Genomic DNA, 18,034 nt, shown 5'->3' on the forward strand with positions numbered 1-18,034 from the left:
TGTCCGGATAGGTCGAATGATGGCGAAGCAATATTTAAGAACCTATTAGCGTATGGTTACCGTATAATTCATCTCTTTGACCCTAATGCTCGAGAACGATCTAAAATTTAACTGTCAATCTTAAATAAGTCATCCACATTATATTTCAATCATTTTTAAATTTATTACATAGATTATTCGGACTCAGATTTTGTTAAATTGAAATACACTGATGTATATCTCCTACTAATTCGAAGGGGTCAATCCCATCTTGTCTCACGCACTGACTTAACAAGTACTTGACTGCATCCAAAAATCTTTCATCACTAAATAAAAAACTCAGTTAGTCTGGCATCAAAGTACAGTGAGTTGCTTGTAAGTCACCGTGGTGATCTCAAGTCAGAGGGACACTTATATCCATACCCTTCATGAGCTACTCTTGATAGCAGAGTGCTCCACAGTTGATCACGTTCAGTGATGATGTACCCCTACATCTCACCTGCATGCCATACCAGTATGTTTACACCATTTGGTTACAAGGCCAACCAACGCATATGACACACAATGACCTATACTTGATATCGCTATCATTCTAGTAATGGTGTATCATTTGGTCACGAACCAATTTAAGGACTACATGATAAATCTTCCTTTATCGATCAAAATAGTCTTAAGGACTTCATACAATATAGGAGTTTGTTAGAAGATGTATCCTTGTGATGAAAAATATCAAATAATTTTTATTATTTATCAATTCATATACATTTATAATTAGCACAATCGTTAAACGATTGACTTTAGGATACAATTCTCAACATATATATGATACAAATCAATTTATCATTGAACGTTTTAGCTTCAGATTCATGGGTATTAGATACCGCATATGGTTCCTACTTATATAAGTTGTTGTAAGGACTATAGGAAATAATGAAGTTGAGTAAAGATGACTTCGAGCTATTCGATGCTAGTGGAGAGTCCATCGAGACTGAAGCTATAAGAACCTATTTGTTAGAGTTGTCTTTTAGCAATAGTTTAAAACTAGTAGACCGTTATTATATGACTAAAATTATCAAAAATATTATTTCTATACCTTTGTTATTAGAATAAGATTTTGAAATTAATGTAAAGAGCAAAAGTTTCTCTATTTCTCATTCTGATAAATTTTATGACTATGGTTATATTGATAATAATCTTATGTTTCTATCATTCAATGGTAATATTTTTTATGTTGATGAAAAAAAAATAAAAAAAAAAGATATGAATGTCACATATCTCTAGCACCGCCGACTTGGTCATATTAGTGAGTCAAGAATAAATAAGTGGTACAAAAAAAAATTCTTTAAGACATACGATTTTGAATCATATCAAGCTTGTTAATCTTGTCTCACATAAAAGATGATCAAGATCCCATTTATTGAACATAAGGAGAGGGCAAGCGAGTTGTTAGGACTCATACATATGGATGTTTGTGGGCCAATGATAACTCAAGCTAGAGAAGGATACTCCAATTTTATCACTTTCATTGATGATTTATCAAGTTTTGAATATATGTATTTGCTGAAATATAAATCTGAAGCTTTTGATAATTTTAAAGAGTATCAAAATATGGTTGAGAAACAAACTGATAAAAATATTAAAGCTCTTCGATCTGATCGAAAGGGTGAATACCTAACCAACAAATTTTTTAATCATCTTAAAGAAAAAAGTATTCTCTCTGAATAGACATCTTCTTATAGACTACAGCTAAATGGTATCATAAAAAGAAGAAATCATACTCTATTAGATATGGTGCAGTCCGTGATATGCTTCACAGATCTTTCGATCTTGTTCTAGGGCTATGCACTAGAAACTGCCGCATATATTTTAAATAAATTATCTTCAAAATCTATTTCTAGCACTCCATATGAGATATAGAAAAGAAAAAAGCTACAGCCTCAAATATTTAAAAATATGGGACTACCCGACTTATGTGAAAAGAGTTTATGGACATAAACTAAGTGCTAGATTGGATAAGGTAGGTTTGTGGGTTATCCTAAGAAGAGTATGGGATACTTCTTCTACTATCCTACTGAATGAAAGATGTTTGTCAATAGACATGTCACTTTTTTGAAAAAAAAAAATGATCCTAAAAAGAGGTAGTGGGAGGATATTTGAACTTGGAGAAGTTCAAGACTTACAAACAATCTCACAACAATCTGTGGAGAGTCCACATGATGTTCCTCGATCAGATGTGCCTACTGATGAGGCACTACCATGACACACACCTCCTCTTCGAAGGTCAAACAGAGTATGTAATGTACCACCTAGATATAGGTTTGTCATTGAGAATAATAATGAGCTATACATCATTGAAAATGATGATCTTTTGATCTATTCGGAAGCTGTCATGAGTAGTGACTCTGACAGATAGCTTGAAACTATGAAATCTAAAATAGACTCCATGTATACCAACCAAGTATAGATTTTGATTGATGCATCTGAAGGTGTATCTCTAATAGGTTGCAAATGGATCTTCAAGAGCACTATAAGAAATTAGCCATCACTAATAGTCATTTTGTCATCACTAATAATATTAGCGATGGCATCCCATCGCTAATTGATGGTCGAAAAAATTTTAGTTGCTAATTGCCTTTATTAGCAATAAGTTTCTCAATCGTCACTAATAATGGTATTAGTAATGAAATTAGCGACGGTTGAAGTCCATTGCTATTTATTTTATTATTTTTAAAAAAAATTTAAAAAAATTAGCAATGACTTTGTTGTCACTAATACCATTGCTAATAAGTATTAGCGATAGTAATATCATCACTAGTACAGTCGATGATATTTAATTTTATTTTTTTAAAAAAATTATAATAATATTTGATTATTAGCGACAACTAAAGCCATCGTTAATATCATCAGTAATAGTTAATTTTATTTTTTTTAAAAAATTATAATAATATTTTTTAAAATTTATTTTAATTATTCATAATCAATTATGATTCCTAACATCTATTATAATTAAACTCCAAAGATAATATGATAATCACAAATAAAAAACTACTTATATTATATTATAATAAAATATAAATTTTATAATTTTATAGGCAGTATCAAAAAATTATAATACATCAAAATAAAAGAAAATTAGTCCAGATCCTCCTCATCGTCCTCTTTCTCATCCTTCTACTCCTATCTAGCAGCTGATCGATGAAAGCCGGATGTCCCAATATTTTTAAATGAAAAAAAATAAAATATTATTAATAACTTTCGATATAGAGGTGTATCTTTTGATATACTCCTTCGATTCTCAAACAGATTATTTTTATATATTTTATTTGATGATACAGAACTATAGACATCTTCGACCCATCAATTGGATAGTTAGATTGAATTTTTAGCCCCTAAATCTACTTCCCTGACTCAAGCCTAAATATGTGAAGCTTCTAAATATGAAAACTTAAAATAAGTAAAAGAGTTTACTAATAGAATTACTTAATGTGATGGTTGGGACAACCAACCTAGCTGATCGTGCAGCTACAGATTTTAGAGAATCTTCATGACCATATCGTGGATGGCATCCCAGAAGCTATGAGGTCGCTGGCTTAGAAGCCTCTACATGACTTCCTCCATGTGCGCATCGCTCCAAGTATGGGATGTCAAGGCTTGTGAGGACATCAAATAGTATCGAGTTACTGAAGGATTGAAGCTGTGGCTGAATCCTATGACCAAGCTCCTACTCACCCCTCCGATGACCCTAAGCTATCCCTTAAGGTCAAGGAGGGGCTGAGTGGATGGGTCATCATCATGCTGCACGATGATGTACTCTACATAATCCACCTACATAGTTCAGAAATATATTAGTTTTAATATACATATCAGATCCTGTAATAGCTTAAAAAATATAGTTTGAAGTTCTTACCACGATCTGCTGCGACGTAGAATCTGAATAGTCATAAGTCCTCCTAAACTAGTGTGTGGTCCACCACAACTGTAGCTAGTCTGGTGGACGAACCAACTACCGTATCTATAATAACTAAATAATAAAATTAAATTAATTAAAGTATGCATATAAGAGTTTTTATAGTTTTACTGAAGAATTTTGATATAGATTTTTTATCAGTCTGTCGGCCATAAGATGTGCCAATGGAGCCGCCCGTGTGTCTGATTAGATCCTACTGGGTGGCCTAATTCTGTCGAGCACTCTACCACCTATTAGCATACTTCTCACTACTTTATTGATCATAGAGAGCCTCCCATACGTCCGTCCACATCCAGTGATCTCTGTAAGACTTCTAGTCCGATGGTGACTAAGAATCAGAATGCGTGATGGTGGACTGCCGTAGGCTGTGTAGGCCATCTCAAAACCTACATGTGGTGACTTGCTCGAAGATTGGAAGGCCAACCTCCTCATTCTGAGGAGATAAGAATCGATAGTACCTCTGCAAGTAGAAGCAAGCGTGTATTAATGAATAGAATACAAACCTACCATGACTTATTAAATTAAACACCTTTGACTTACCAGAAATATCTCCTAGGTTGCATCATGAGCCTCCGATGGCTAACTGGAGAACTCGTTCACCGGCTCTGGCATCAATCGTCAGATGATCCCGATAATCACATGAGGCACGGAGCTCTCTGCAAATATGTTGCAAAATTGATTTTGAACAATAAATATTAGACTCTACAATAACTAAATTTTAAACATATTCAGTAAAGATATAATACTTACGATCGGCTCTAAATATGGATGAGCTCTCTATCCTCTGGCCAAGTCAGAGGTGTCATGAGCCGGGTGGATCCTCTACCATACCTCTTTGTTTGGGAGTTGGTCACTGATGCGTGTGACTATAGGGTCACTAGTGACCCCCTGTTGTCCGAACCTAAGCACAAAACATCTAATATAAAGAATGTTATATTAGTTAGCAAAAGATAAAATAATATAAACAAGAATATTTAAAGTGTTAGAGTTTACCATGGGGTATGAGAGGTGCAGAGAACCTTACGAGCTGGCCGCATGTGTTAGATTTTCTATAGGTGCTAGTGCATGTGGATTTTAAAATTTTTTTAAATTTAAAATATAGTAAAAAAATTAAATTAAAATATTTTTAATCTAAGCTTGCATTCATCATATGAAAGCATCTATGGATCTAGTTCATATTCTGAAATTAACATAAACTGATCTTAGGATGAATGAATGAAAGTCTGTAATCAATTCACATACCTGAATCGCTTTTCCTTTGCTTCAAACCTGTAATTGGAGTTGAATCCAATTCAATCCCTGGATCTGGGGCCAAACAGATTCTGCATTAGTAGCACAAGCATCCTGTCTCTACGGATATCTATAAGATCGATCTGGATAGGCTCTTCTTAATCCTACTTGCCTGAACCAAAAGTCTAAATAGGCTTGAACCAAGCCTGGATAGGCTTGAAATTATGAACCCTTTTGATCTTTCTTTCTTGATTCTTGAAAAAATCAAGAACCTTTCTTGATCCCTCAACTAATTAAGAAGAACAATAACCAAGAAGTAGTTGTAACTAACTCCCAACAACTTGAGAGGAAGAAGATAAAATCAAACAACAATTTGATGTCAACCAATTGACACCAAAATAATGTTGCCGCCCGCCTCTCTAAAAGCTCCAACAAGGGGATGCCAAGAGAGAGAGAGGGTGGGGCTAGAAAAAGGAAAGAGAGGGGAGGTGATGGGCACAGTAAAGGTGATGGCAAGGAAGGGAAGAAGTGAGATTTTGAGAGGAGTAAGGCTCGAGTCCTTTATATAGACAATATAAGAGTGTCCTAATCAAATTAGGATCCCTCCTTTTAATCATATTAGAATTCTTAGCATAAATATACTTGGACCAAATAAATGGGGCACCACCCATAACTTACCCACACTCACACTCAATGCTAGGCATCCCATCATATGGGATCCAATAAAAAGTCTCAAAGCAGCCCATATGGTTTCATAAATTCACTTCAAGTGTTCTTAATGAATAAAATAAAAAAATTCTTTCTTGATTTAATTCAAGCCATAAATTAAACATCTAATCATTAGATCTTATTGAATCAAATTCAATTAGATTCAAATCAAGTATGAAAATTAATAAATACTTATCATATAAGCAAACTAACTATAAAAGAAATTGGATTCACCCAAGTGCTAGCAAGATTAACATGAACCAAATAGGATTTTTCTAAATCTATATAAATAATACTTCATTAGCCTAATTATTAACCAATCTAGATCTTCTCCCTTTATGTGTGGCCCTATACATTCAATTCTGTCTGGTAGTGAGATATACCATAATTTTTATCATAGGTATCACCGAAACCCCTTTCAGTGGGTCAGAATAATTTCATTCTAACACGATGAGGATCATTGATCCAAAATGATCTCATTGAGCTCTCACAATCCATCAGTGATATCTAACAATATGTAGTGGCAACCTAGCAGAATCGAAATAGAACTTCTAGGTGTAGTTAATATATGATACAATCCCTCTATCGTAAATCCCAACTAGATGGCAGGTCATGGATAAATCATCAAACCTCATCATCAGTCATATGATAGATGTGATTAGCTCAAGTCCAATAGTGATTTTAAATAATTTTTTTTTTCATTAATCACACTGCTATGGCCATAGACTTGTGGACTCAACTTCTCAAATCTCATAGGATTACTCCTCTTTATCAAGATCGATAGATCCCATATAGATGCACATGTTGCTCTCACAACTCAACCAACAGAATCCAATATCTGCTACAAAAACTCATGATCGAGTTAATGTTTATGTCTAGTTAAATTATAGCAGTCTTACTATGATCAACTATGATACCACAGGTCAAAAGATCAGTCACACAACTACAGCATCGAGATAATCATTGACGATCGAATAGAAATCCATATGATCTCTCGTATGGTCATGCTCAATACAAGTTGTTCTCTAACAATTATCCATACTTTTCACTTAATGTCTCTTTATTGTAGACTAAAGACTCATCTATCCTCAAAAAAAAAAATCGTACGTCAGTCTATCTGGATGGATTACCATCCCTTATGACTATCCTATGATCGACAGTAATTTAAAAATCGATCATACATATCTCTAATTCTCAACACTTGAGAATATATATCGTAACATCAATTTTAAGAATGATTCAAGAACATATAATACTTGAATGAAAAATAAAAACTTTTTCTTTATTGATTAAATCAATAGTTTAAGTATAAATATATGTCATAGAATAAAAATATGTCAGCTAACAATTGGCTTCTAGGATATACATCTAACAATCTTCTATTAGATGTGTACCCTAGAAGCCAATTATTAGCCAACATATTTTATAATTTTAGGATAAAACTTTATACTTATAAATTATTTGTTATTAATAAAGGATAATTTTATTCCAATCATATTTATGTGTCCATAATCTATCCTAGAAATTAACAAAGATAATTTTATATATTCTTAAGGTGTTGAAAATTTGAGACATACATTATTAGTGGTTAGTTTCTAAATGCTCCCGATTGAAGGATCATCATGGGGATAGTGATCAATCCATTTGAGATCGGTGCATGGATCACCACTTTTTTAGATAGATAAGTCTCGAGTCTGTAATGTAGGGACACTGAGATGAGAGTACAGATGGTTGTTAGGGAACAACTTGCATTGAGCGTGACCAATGTGAAAAACTACTTGGATATCTATTCACTCGTCAGTGGTCTTCTCGATGCTGTAATGGTATGAGTGATCCTTTGATCTGCGGTATCAATGGCTATTCGTAATGAGACTACTGAGTTTGATTACATATTTTCTTGGTTCCTAGCCATTTCGGTCCTTATTGTGTATGTTGGCTATAGTAGGTCCAGCTTCGCTATTTGAAGTAAGATGCATCTAGATGAAATCTATCGATCTTGATAGAAAAGAAGAAGTCCTATATGATTCATGAGATTAAGTTTAGAAAGTCTTTGGCCAAAGCAAGTGTGAATAGTAGAAAGAAGTTTCCACGAGATTCACAAGTGAACTCGAGTCGAGCCAATCTTGCATATGACTGACGATGGGATTTGACGAGTTCTCCAAAACTGCCGTCAAGTTGAGACTCACAATAGAAAGATTGAATCACACAGTAACTACATCTAGGAGTTCATATTTTTATTCTGCTGAGTTATCATTACATACTACTAGATGTCATTGATGGATTGTGGGATTCATCGGGTGTCGTCTTGATGAATGATGACCCTCGAAGGGCAGAGTTAAAATTTTTCAATCCATCGAAAAGAGTTTCGATGATATTATGATAGAGACCACAATATATCTCACTATTAGATAGAATAAAATTTATGAGGTCATACACAAAAGAGGTTCTTGTCCGATCAGATGGCTGATTGATGATTATGAATCATTGAAGGATAAAATCATCAATTTGATTGATGATTAATCTTGTGCAAAAGTTACAATTAGATAATTCACTAAGTGTTAGTGAATCATAGAAGGATTAATTAGCAATTGATTATTAATTGGCTCAATCTGATTGAGCAATTGAGATTCAGATCAAGTCTAATTGAATTGGATTCAATTTGAATAGGATTGGATTTGATTAGATTGAGCCTAATTGCGAGGAAGATTAATTCTTGTTTTGATCAAGACTTGGGTTTAGTTAATTTCTAATAAGATTAAGATTTAATTGAGAACATTGGGTTCCTAATTTGATTAGGTTCTTTCTTCTTATTTGGATCAAATCAAATCAGATTTGTTTAATTCAAATTTGAAAATCCTAGAGTCCATTGGAGCTGGGACTCTCTCTCCATCGCCCCCCTTTTGGTTTTCACACCCCATATTCCACAACAAAAATATTTTGGCATGAGAAATAATTTGTGTGAGAGTTCTGGATGTAGATATGAGAGAGAAATGTTGCTATGGCAACTAGTTGGTTGATGACCTATCCACCTTATATCTTGATCTATTTTCTAGTTTGAATGTGATTCAAATCAAGCATAGAGATAAGAAGGAAAACTAATCTAATTTTTATGACAACTGGATGGTGCCAACAACTAATTCCTCTCTTGGACATGGAGAAATATGGGCATGAGAAATCAAATCTGATTTCTCACGCCAATGCTTGCTGCCAATTCCTTAATGTCAAAATTATTTGGCGTGTGATGTAGGTGGCGCCCCCTCTCCCAAGAAACCCTAATCCTTCCTCTCATAAATAGGGACTAATTTTTTGTATTTGAAGATAATGAAAAAAATTAGAAAAATTTAGAAAAAAATATTCTAAAAATTCGAGTCCTCTTCTTCCTTCTCTTCCTCCCCGTTCTCCCTAGTTCTTAAGAGAGTCTGTGAGATCTATGAGAGAACAACTTCAGCCATCAAAGAGGAGACTTCTATAAGGGAGCTAGTACTCCGATGAAGATACCTATCTCTAATCAGAATGAGTCCTTATGTGAATATCTGTGGAGGTCGGATGCGTGCATGATCATTAGCTACGGTATAAATCGATCCACATAAAGTTATTGAGATTCGATCTCAATATTTTCTCTTTTATTTTTTAGATTGTGTGCATATCATAGATCCAGGGCTTAGATAATATAGATTAGATCTATTGCATATGGGGTTAAAGGGGTTTAACTTAAATTTATTTTTTGCTGCGATCAAAAATCATTTTGAAATTCATACATGCAACCTACCTGATTTCTAATAGTGGTATCAAAGCCACTAATTTTCTTTGACATGTATAATCTAATTTTTGATTTAGATTTGAAAGTATGAGTGGTTTAAAATAGATCTTATATTGATATAAGGTTGTCCTAATGTAGGGTTAACCCCCTATATTGAAAAGGTTGTCCTAACATAACATTGATAGTTTTTGAAAAATTATTTTTGAAACTTTTAAATCAATCTTTTAGATGTAAAATTAGATGTATTTAATCATGTTAGATCTGAAACTAGAATGATTAAAAATTTGCATCAAACTGATATAAGATTATCCTGATATAGGATTTATCCCCTATGTTGAAAAGATTATCCTAGTCCGATGCGAATCGATTTTTGAAAAGATATTTTTAAAATATTTTAATCATTATTTTAGATCTTATTTTACATGTATGAGATATTTATTTTGATTTATTTTAGTTCTAGATGTTTATGCATATATTGATATATATTTTTGATTAGTTTTAGATATGAAAATGATGTATATGATACATTGTTTGTACACCCATGGTCTAAAACTTGCTTTTCAATCAAATCCTAGATTTAAAATCATAGGATCTTTATTTTGTTGTATGGTAAAGTTATTTAGATTTCAAAATTATTTTTCATCTAAATTAGTACTTTAAATGATGCAAGAAAAATATCAAAATATGAAATTGTATATGATACAATATTAATTGGTTTAGATTAAAAATTATTTTGACATCTAAATTGAACCCATATCCATAATGCACTTAATTAAAAATTAAGATTTAAAATTAAAGGATCTAAAAATTATGAATTTAAGATCTAAATTTCAATTGTATAAAACGTGGACTAGGGTATGGGTTGAACCAATTAGGTCTAGAGATTAAACTACAATAGGATCTATGATTAGATCAGGTTAGAACTCTTTTTTCAATTTTGAGTAGTTGATCGAATCCGATCAGATATTGATGTGTTTGGGTCAATGGAGGCTTAAAAGTGAGATTAGTTGTAGTTGGTCAATCAATTCATACTTGATGTGAATTGATTATCTCAAGATCAAATTTGGCTCCTTGGTTCGAGCTTAAATAACTAAGTCAATGGATTCGAGTTTGGTTGATTAGTGATTCGTGTTCACCCATGCCAGCTAGATGGGTCAAACATAAGATGGACTGATCTAAATCAGTTTAGTCATTATATTTAATGTATATGACTAAGTAGATGAGACCTAAATTAAATCTTCTCAGTTGAAAATAATAAGTCTAGCGGTCTTCCACCATTATAGAGATGCAGATGTCTTTTCTGGTGTTGATCATTCTCGGCTAGTTATAATGGTTCAATTGCATCAGAGAGGCACAACCACATTATTGGCATCTGATGCCTCGAGGTAGAGATAGGGTTGGGACCAATAACTATTAGGTGAAGGACCTAATGACGGCTCTGCGCCCACTAGTGAATGGTGGGTCGGACTTAACTAAGAAATATGTGAATAACTGTTAGGTGAGGCCATAAGACTTAGAGATCAAATCTACTGCATCTTGCTTGGTGAAGCAATGGACAAGGTGTTGTCTACTCATTGGTTTATGTGTCACCAATAACTGTTAAATGAGGTGCACATGGATTAGTGGGAGCGCAGTACCCTCTAGAAACTGATCGCGTATAGATTTTCATTTCTCCACCTGAAGAGTGTGAGAGATTTAGAGAAATAGTGAGAGTTTTGTTTATTTTTAAAATTTCTAGAATAAATATCTATCAAATACAAAAATCTAATTAGAAACTATTCTCTTTACAGATAACCATATCGAGTTCCAATCTACTAGCTCAATTTCTTGACACCGATAGGTTGACCAAGTCCTATCATAATGACTGGCTCCAGAACTTGAGATTAGATCTTAGTTTTAAGAAATTGACTCATGTCCTTAATCAGGATGAGTCTTCTGAAGGCACATCTGATTTGCTCATTATTGAAACTAATCTAACGATTTTCTTTCTTTTCAGTTAGATTTTAGATTCTGATTCGAGTGCACACTTGTGCACTTCTATGCAGGGTCTAAAAGAAATTAGAAGACTGAGAGAAGATGAAATTACTTTCTAAGTCGGCAATGGGATAAGAGTTACTGCCATAGTCGTCGGGACCTATTCTTTACGATTACCGTCAGGATTTAGTTTAATTTTAAAGGATTGTTATTATGTTTCTATAGCTAGTAAAAATTTGATTTCTTTATCTATACTGACATAGGATAATTATAATTTTTATTTTAATAAAGATTTATGCATAATTTATTTTGAAAATAAATGTGTTGCATGTACCTATTTGATGGATGGTCTTTACGATTTACATGTGGATGCAAGTGTTAATGTTAATGAGCAAATAATGAATACCGTAAGGTCTAAGAAAACTAGAGATAGGATCAGCCAAAAGTATCTGTGGCACCTTAGGCTAGGTTATATCAGAGAAGACAAACTCAATAAACTGAAAAAAGATAGTCTTCTCAGACCCTTGACTTTCGAGTCTTATCTGATTTGTGAGTCATGTCTTCAAGAAAAAATAGCTAAGCTACCCTTTGTAGGACAAGGGGAAAGGGCCACTGAGTTATTAGCCCTGATGCACACTAATGTATGTGGTCCATTCAATATACTGGTCAGAGATGGCTATATCTACTTCATAACCTTTATTAATGATTTTCACAGTATGAATTTATATATTTGATGCACCATAAGTCTGAAGCTTTTAAAAAGTTTAAAGAGTTCAGACATGAAGTAAAAAAATAGATCAAAAAATCCATAAAAGTTTTTTGATCAGATCGAGGAGGGAAATACCTCAATAGAGAATTTTAGATCTATCTTAAGGATAATGGTATAGTCTCACAGTGGATACCTCCAGAGACGTCTCAACTCAACAGGATATATGAAAGGAAGAATCAAACTTTATTAGATATAGTTCGATCCATGATGAGCTTCATAGATCTTCCTGTGTTTTTGTGGGGACATGTATTACTTTCAGCAATTCATCTATTGAATTAGGTTTTCTCTAAATCCATTCCTACCACACCATATGAGTTATGGTATGGTAAGAAGCCAACTCTTGGTTATCTCAAGATTTGAGAATGTCTGATCTATGTCAAGTGACAGCAGACAGATCAGTTAGAGGCTAGATCTTTTCGGGCTTATTTTATAGGGTATCTTAAGGAATCCATGAGATACTACTTCTATCTTCCTGAGGATCACAATGTGATTGTGAACTGTCATACTATTTTCTTAAAAAAAAAGTTTATCCAGGATGGAGGTAGTAGGAGGAAGTTAAGCTCGAGGAGAAGATCTCTGAAGAACATCAAATCCAAGAACCTGAACTCAGTAATGATCTCCCATCCTCTTGAAAGATACTTAGGTATTTTTATAGAGGATCAAGAGAAAGCATTCCTTGTGGGAGATAGGGACATTAGGAATGATCCTAAGACCTACGATGAGGAGATATCAGATGTAGACTCCAAGAAATGGATGGAAGCGATGAAGTCAGAAATTGACTCTATGCATTCCAACCATGTTTGGACCTTAGTAGATCCACCTGAAGGTATTGTACTTATTAGGTATAAATGGATCTATAAGAGAAAAATTGGATCGGATTGTTAGGTAGAGACCTATAAGGCATGATTGGTAGCAAAAAGTTATAGCCAAAGCGAAGGCATTGACTATCAGAAAATCTTTTCATCTGTGATCATGCTGAAATCCATTCAGACTCTACTTGTGGTTGTAGCTTTTTATAATTATGAAATCTAACAGATAGATATGAAAACTACCATCCTGAATGGATATCTTGAGAAAGATATTTATATGGAGCTATTTTTGGGTTTCACGTCCAGTAATAGTGATCACAAGGTCTGCAAACTGCAAAGATCCATATATGGACTCAAACAAGTATCTCAGAGTTGGAATACTCGCTTTAATGATGTGATCAAAATATTTGATTTCATCAAAAATGAGGAAGAGCCGTGTGTGTACAAAAAGATCAGTGGGAGTGCTGTTACATTCCTTGTATTGTATATGGATGACATCCTCCTGATTGAAAATAATATTCTCATACTGAAATGATCAAAGTATGGTTGTCAAATGAGTTTGCCATGAAAGACCTAGGAGAAGTTTTTTACATTCTTGGTATAAAGGTCTACAGGGATTGATCTAAGAGAATGATAAGACACTCATAGCATATATACGTAGAGAAGGTGCTGAAGAGGTTCAGCATGGAAAACTCTAAGAGTGGTCTCTTACTTCTTAGGCATGGCATTCATCTTTCTAAGAAGATGTGTTCTGACATACCTGAGAAGATCCAATGCATAAGCAAGATCCCTTGTGTCTCGATAATAGAGAGCCTCATGTATGCCATATTGTGTACATGACCTGATATAGCTCTTGCTATGAGTATCACGAGAAGATATCAGACAAATCCAGGTGAAGAATACTGGATTGCTATGAAGAACAGTCTTAAGTACTTGAGAAGGATTAAAGATTCATTCTTGATCTTTGGTAGAGCATTGGAGCTGAAAGTGGAAGGATACATGATTCAGACTTCATATCTGATGTCGATGATAGAAAATCTATATCAGGATATATTTTTCTATGCAATAGAGGATTGGTTAGCTGGAAGAGTTCCAAACAATCGGTCATTGCAGATTCGACCATAGAAGCAAAGTACATCACTGCCTCTGAAGCTGCTAAGGAAGTATTTTGGTTCAAGAAGTTCATGCGGAGCTGGATGTGATACCATCAGATGCCATTACACTACACTATGACAACAACGGCACCATAGCCCTCGTTAAAAAGTCCAGATCTCACCAGAAGTCCAAGCATGTAGATGTTAGATGTGTGCCCTAGATGCCAGATCGGCTGACACATTTCTGTACAAATTTATAGTCAAAATTATAATTTTGCCCTTAGATTTGTACAGGAATGTGACAGCCGATCTGGCATCTAGGGCACATATCTAACAAACTCCCACTTGACCTAATGCCAATTGGCTACATATCTAAGTCCCATCTTCTCAAGGTAGGCTTCGATCTTCTGTTGGCCCAATGGCTTAGTCAGTGGGTCTACCACATTGTCTGTGGAGTCGACTCTCTTGATCTCGACATAACCCTTTTCGAGGTAATCACGGATCAGATGGAATCATCGCTCGATGTGCTTGGACTTCTGGTGAGGCCTTGGCTCCTTAGCTAGGGCTATGGCGCATTATTATCGCAGTAAAGAGGTATGGCACCGATGACATCACTCCAAGCTCTGCAGCAAATTTCTTATACCAGAATGCCTCCTTCGCAGCTTCCGATGCAGCAATGTACTCTGCCTCCATGGTGGAATCTGCTAGACTAGGATTAGTTGAATCCATGAATAGTCTTAAGTTTTATATTTTAATGAGATTAAAATATAAATTAAATCTAATTTATTCTCTATTTTTTTTATATTATAAGTATTATAATCAGATCAAAAAATAAAAAATAAAATTTTAATTTTTTCATAAAATTAATCTGTTACATGCCTAGACTAGTTGTAGAACTGATTAGTAACTTATCTAGAATAGATTTAATTTTGAATAGTTTAATTTAAATCTTATTTTTTAGATATTACATGTGATGTATCAGATCTGAAAGCATGTTAATTAGATTGATTTTTGATACATGAGATGTATGCAAAGCATGTATTAGTTAGATCTTAAATTGTATATGTGATATGTTAATTTAGATCTAACTAGTTTTATAGTTAAATTTATATTTTTGGTTAAGGTGTTCCTCATGGCCATCCGGTCATAAGAATGAAGTAGGGTTTAAAGGCCCTCTCCTCCCATTCAATGGGGCGTTCATATGATGTGTAGGGGTGCCGCGCGTTCATCCTTAATCAGAAATCAAAACTTACTTTTCTGTAAAACTCTAGATCCTGAAATCCTAGGATTTATTATACATGCTTTGTTTATGAACCCAAACTTAATTAATGTATTAAGTTTATGAAATTAAATTAGGTCTAAAATTGAGAATTTCAGATCTAAGATATTTTCATAAAATTGGGTTCGGGCTTAGGTAGCTCAATTAGGTCTAGCGGTTGATCAAACCGAATCAAGAATTGGTTAGGTGGGATCATGAAAGCTAATAATTGACCAGCCTAATAGGATTAAGTCTGGGTCAAGGTCGAATCACATTTAGATGTGACTCGATCAAGTTAAGACCTAATTTGGCTCAGAGGTTAAAGTCTGGATTGTAGGCTAATCCAATTAGTTCTGGTTCGACAATTTGGTATCTAAGGTAAGTTCGGCAGATGCGATCGATTGATTTTTAATTGGGAGCTGCTCGACTCGAATGCGTTCTTATCGAGTTAATGGCATATCCCTTCCACCGGTCTCACTTACCTGGCCATATGTGTCGATCCAGTTCTGATTTGAGGTGGCTAACAATTTGAGCTAACCCATGCCACTAGGTTAGTCATAATTGTTATGACTATATCAAGTCAAGTTTAAAGAGACCTAAATCAAATCTTCCTAAAAAAATATTAAGTCTAGGTCTTCCACCATTGTGGATGTGCGGATCCTTCTCGAGGTTGATTGTTCTCGACTGGTTACAGTGGCTCAGTTGCACCGGAAAGATGCAACCATGTCCATTAGGCATTGGATGCTACGGATTAGAGGATGGGTTGGGCTCAATATTTCAGATACGGTGAGGGACCCAATCAGGAATCTAGTTCATGCAAATAGTGGGTTTGGCTTAATTAAGGATTGGAGCAATATCCTGGATATGGTGAGCTTCATGAATTAGAGACCAAGTTTTGGGTGCACCATGATTAAAGAATCATTGGACAAGAGTTGTCCACTCATCGGTTGACCCATCACCAATAACTGTTAGGTGAGGTGATGAGCCAGTCGGTAAGACCGCACCACCCACTAGAACTCACTAATCACAGAGATTTTCACATCTCTACCAAGGGAGTGTAGGGATCTGAGAAAATAGTGGGAGCCTAATTTGTTTAAAAATGAAAATCCTAAACAAATTGGTTGAGTCTGATTACAAAATCTAACTAGAAACTTTCGACTCTCTACAGGAAATATGTCTGCCTCAAACCCCCTGATCAAATTTCTAGACACTCATAGGCTGATTGGATCAAATTTTAAGGACTGATTGAGGAACTACAGAATTATTCTGGGTTCCAAAAAATTGACCATGTCTTGGACCAGGACCCACCTGCCATGCCAACATGTCCGACTGCTGAACAGAGAGCATCTCTGGAAAAGTGGACAGATGATGATAACAAAGCCAGGTACTACATATTGGGTGCAATGTCTAATGACTTGCAACACCAACATGAAAATATTTTGACTACCCGCCAAATGTTGGCTCACCTACAAGAGTTGTTTGGTGAACAGAGTCGTGCAGCCAAGTATCAAGTCTGTCAAAGACTTTTTAAGGCCAAAATGCGTGATAGGCAGTCAGTCCACGATCATTGTTTGACAATGATCAAGGATCTTGAGGAGCTTGAGAAGCTCAGTATCATCTTAGACAAGGATTTTCAGATTGATGTGATCCTTCAGTCCTTGTCTGATGCATATGGTCAGTTCATCATGAACTATCATATGCATAAGATGCAATGTACCTTGGTCGAGTTAATGAATATGCTGGTTATGGCTGAGCTTTCAATAAAAGGTTCAAAAGGCTCAGTTCTTATTGTGGAGCGGACTTCTTCCAAGAGAAAGTCTTTTGGAAAGAAAAAGAAGTCTACGAAGAAGCAGAAGGTGGATGGGAAGAAGAGGAAGCGAAACTGTCCTCAGTACCTGGCCACCCTGAAGAACAAGAAGGATGGTCCTTCTGGAGGTATGCTCATTATCGAATCTAACCTTACGATTTCTTCTGCATCCAGTTGGGTACTTGACTCTGGTTCTAGTACTCATTTGTGCACTTCTATGCAGGGTCTTGAGGAGAGCAGGAGGCTGAGGGATGGGGAGATGATCCTACGCGTCGGAAACAGAGCAAGAGTTGCTGTCGTGGCCATGGAAACCTACCCTCTGTGATTACCGTTAGGATTAGATTTAGTTTTAAGAGACTGTTATTATGTGCCTGCAGCAAGCAAAAATTTAATTTCTGTTTCATGTTTAGCACAAAAAGGCCATGGATTAGCTTTCATAAGGACCATTGTAATATTTTTTATGAAAATAATAAAGTTGCAAATAGTTTTGTTATTAATGGTCTCTATCAGTTACATGTTGATGTATCTGTTTTTAATATTGAGCAAAATGTGAATGCCATAGGAATTAAAAGGCCTAGAGATAGTCTAAATGATAAGTATCTGTGACACTAAGGCTAGGTCATATAGTGGAAGATAGGGTTAACAAATTGGAGAAATTCGAGCTACTGAGTCCGTTGAC

The sequence above is a fragment of the Elaeis guineensis genome, chromosome 3 (assembly GCF_000442705.2).
Source record: "Elaeis guineensis isolate ETL-2024a chromosome 3, EG11, whole genome shotgun sequence".
In the NCBI taxonomy this organism is placed as follows: Eukaryota; Viridiplantae; Streptophyta; class Magnoliopsida; order Arecales; family Arecaceae; genus Elaeis; species Elaeis guineensis.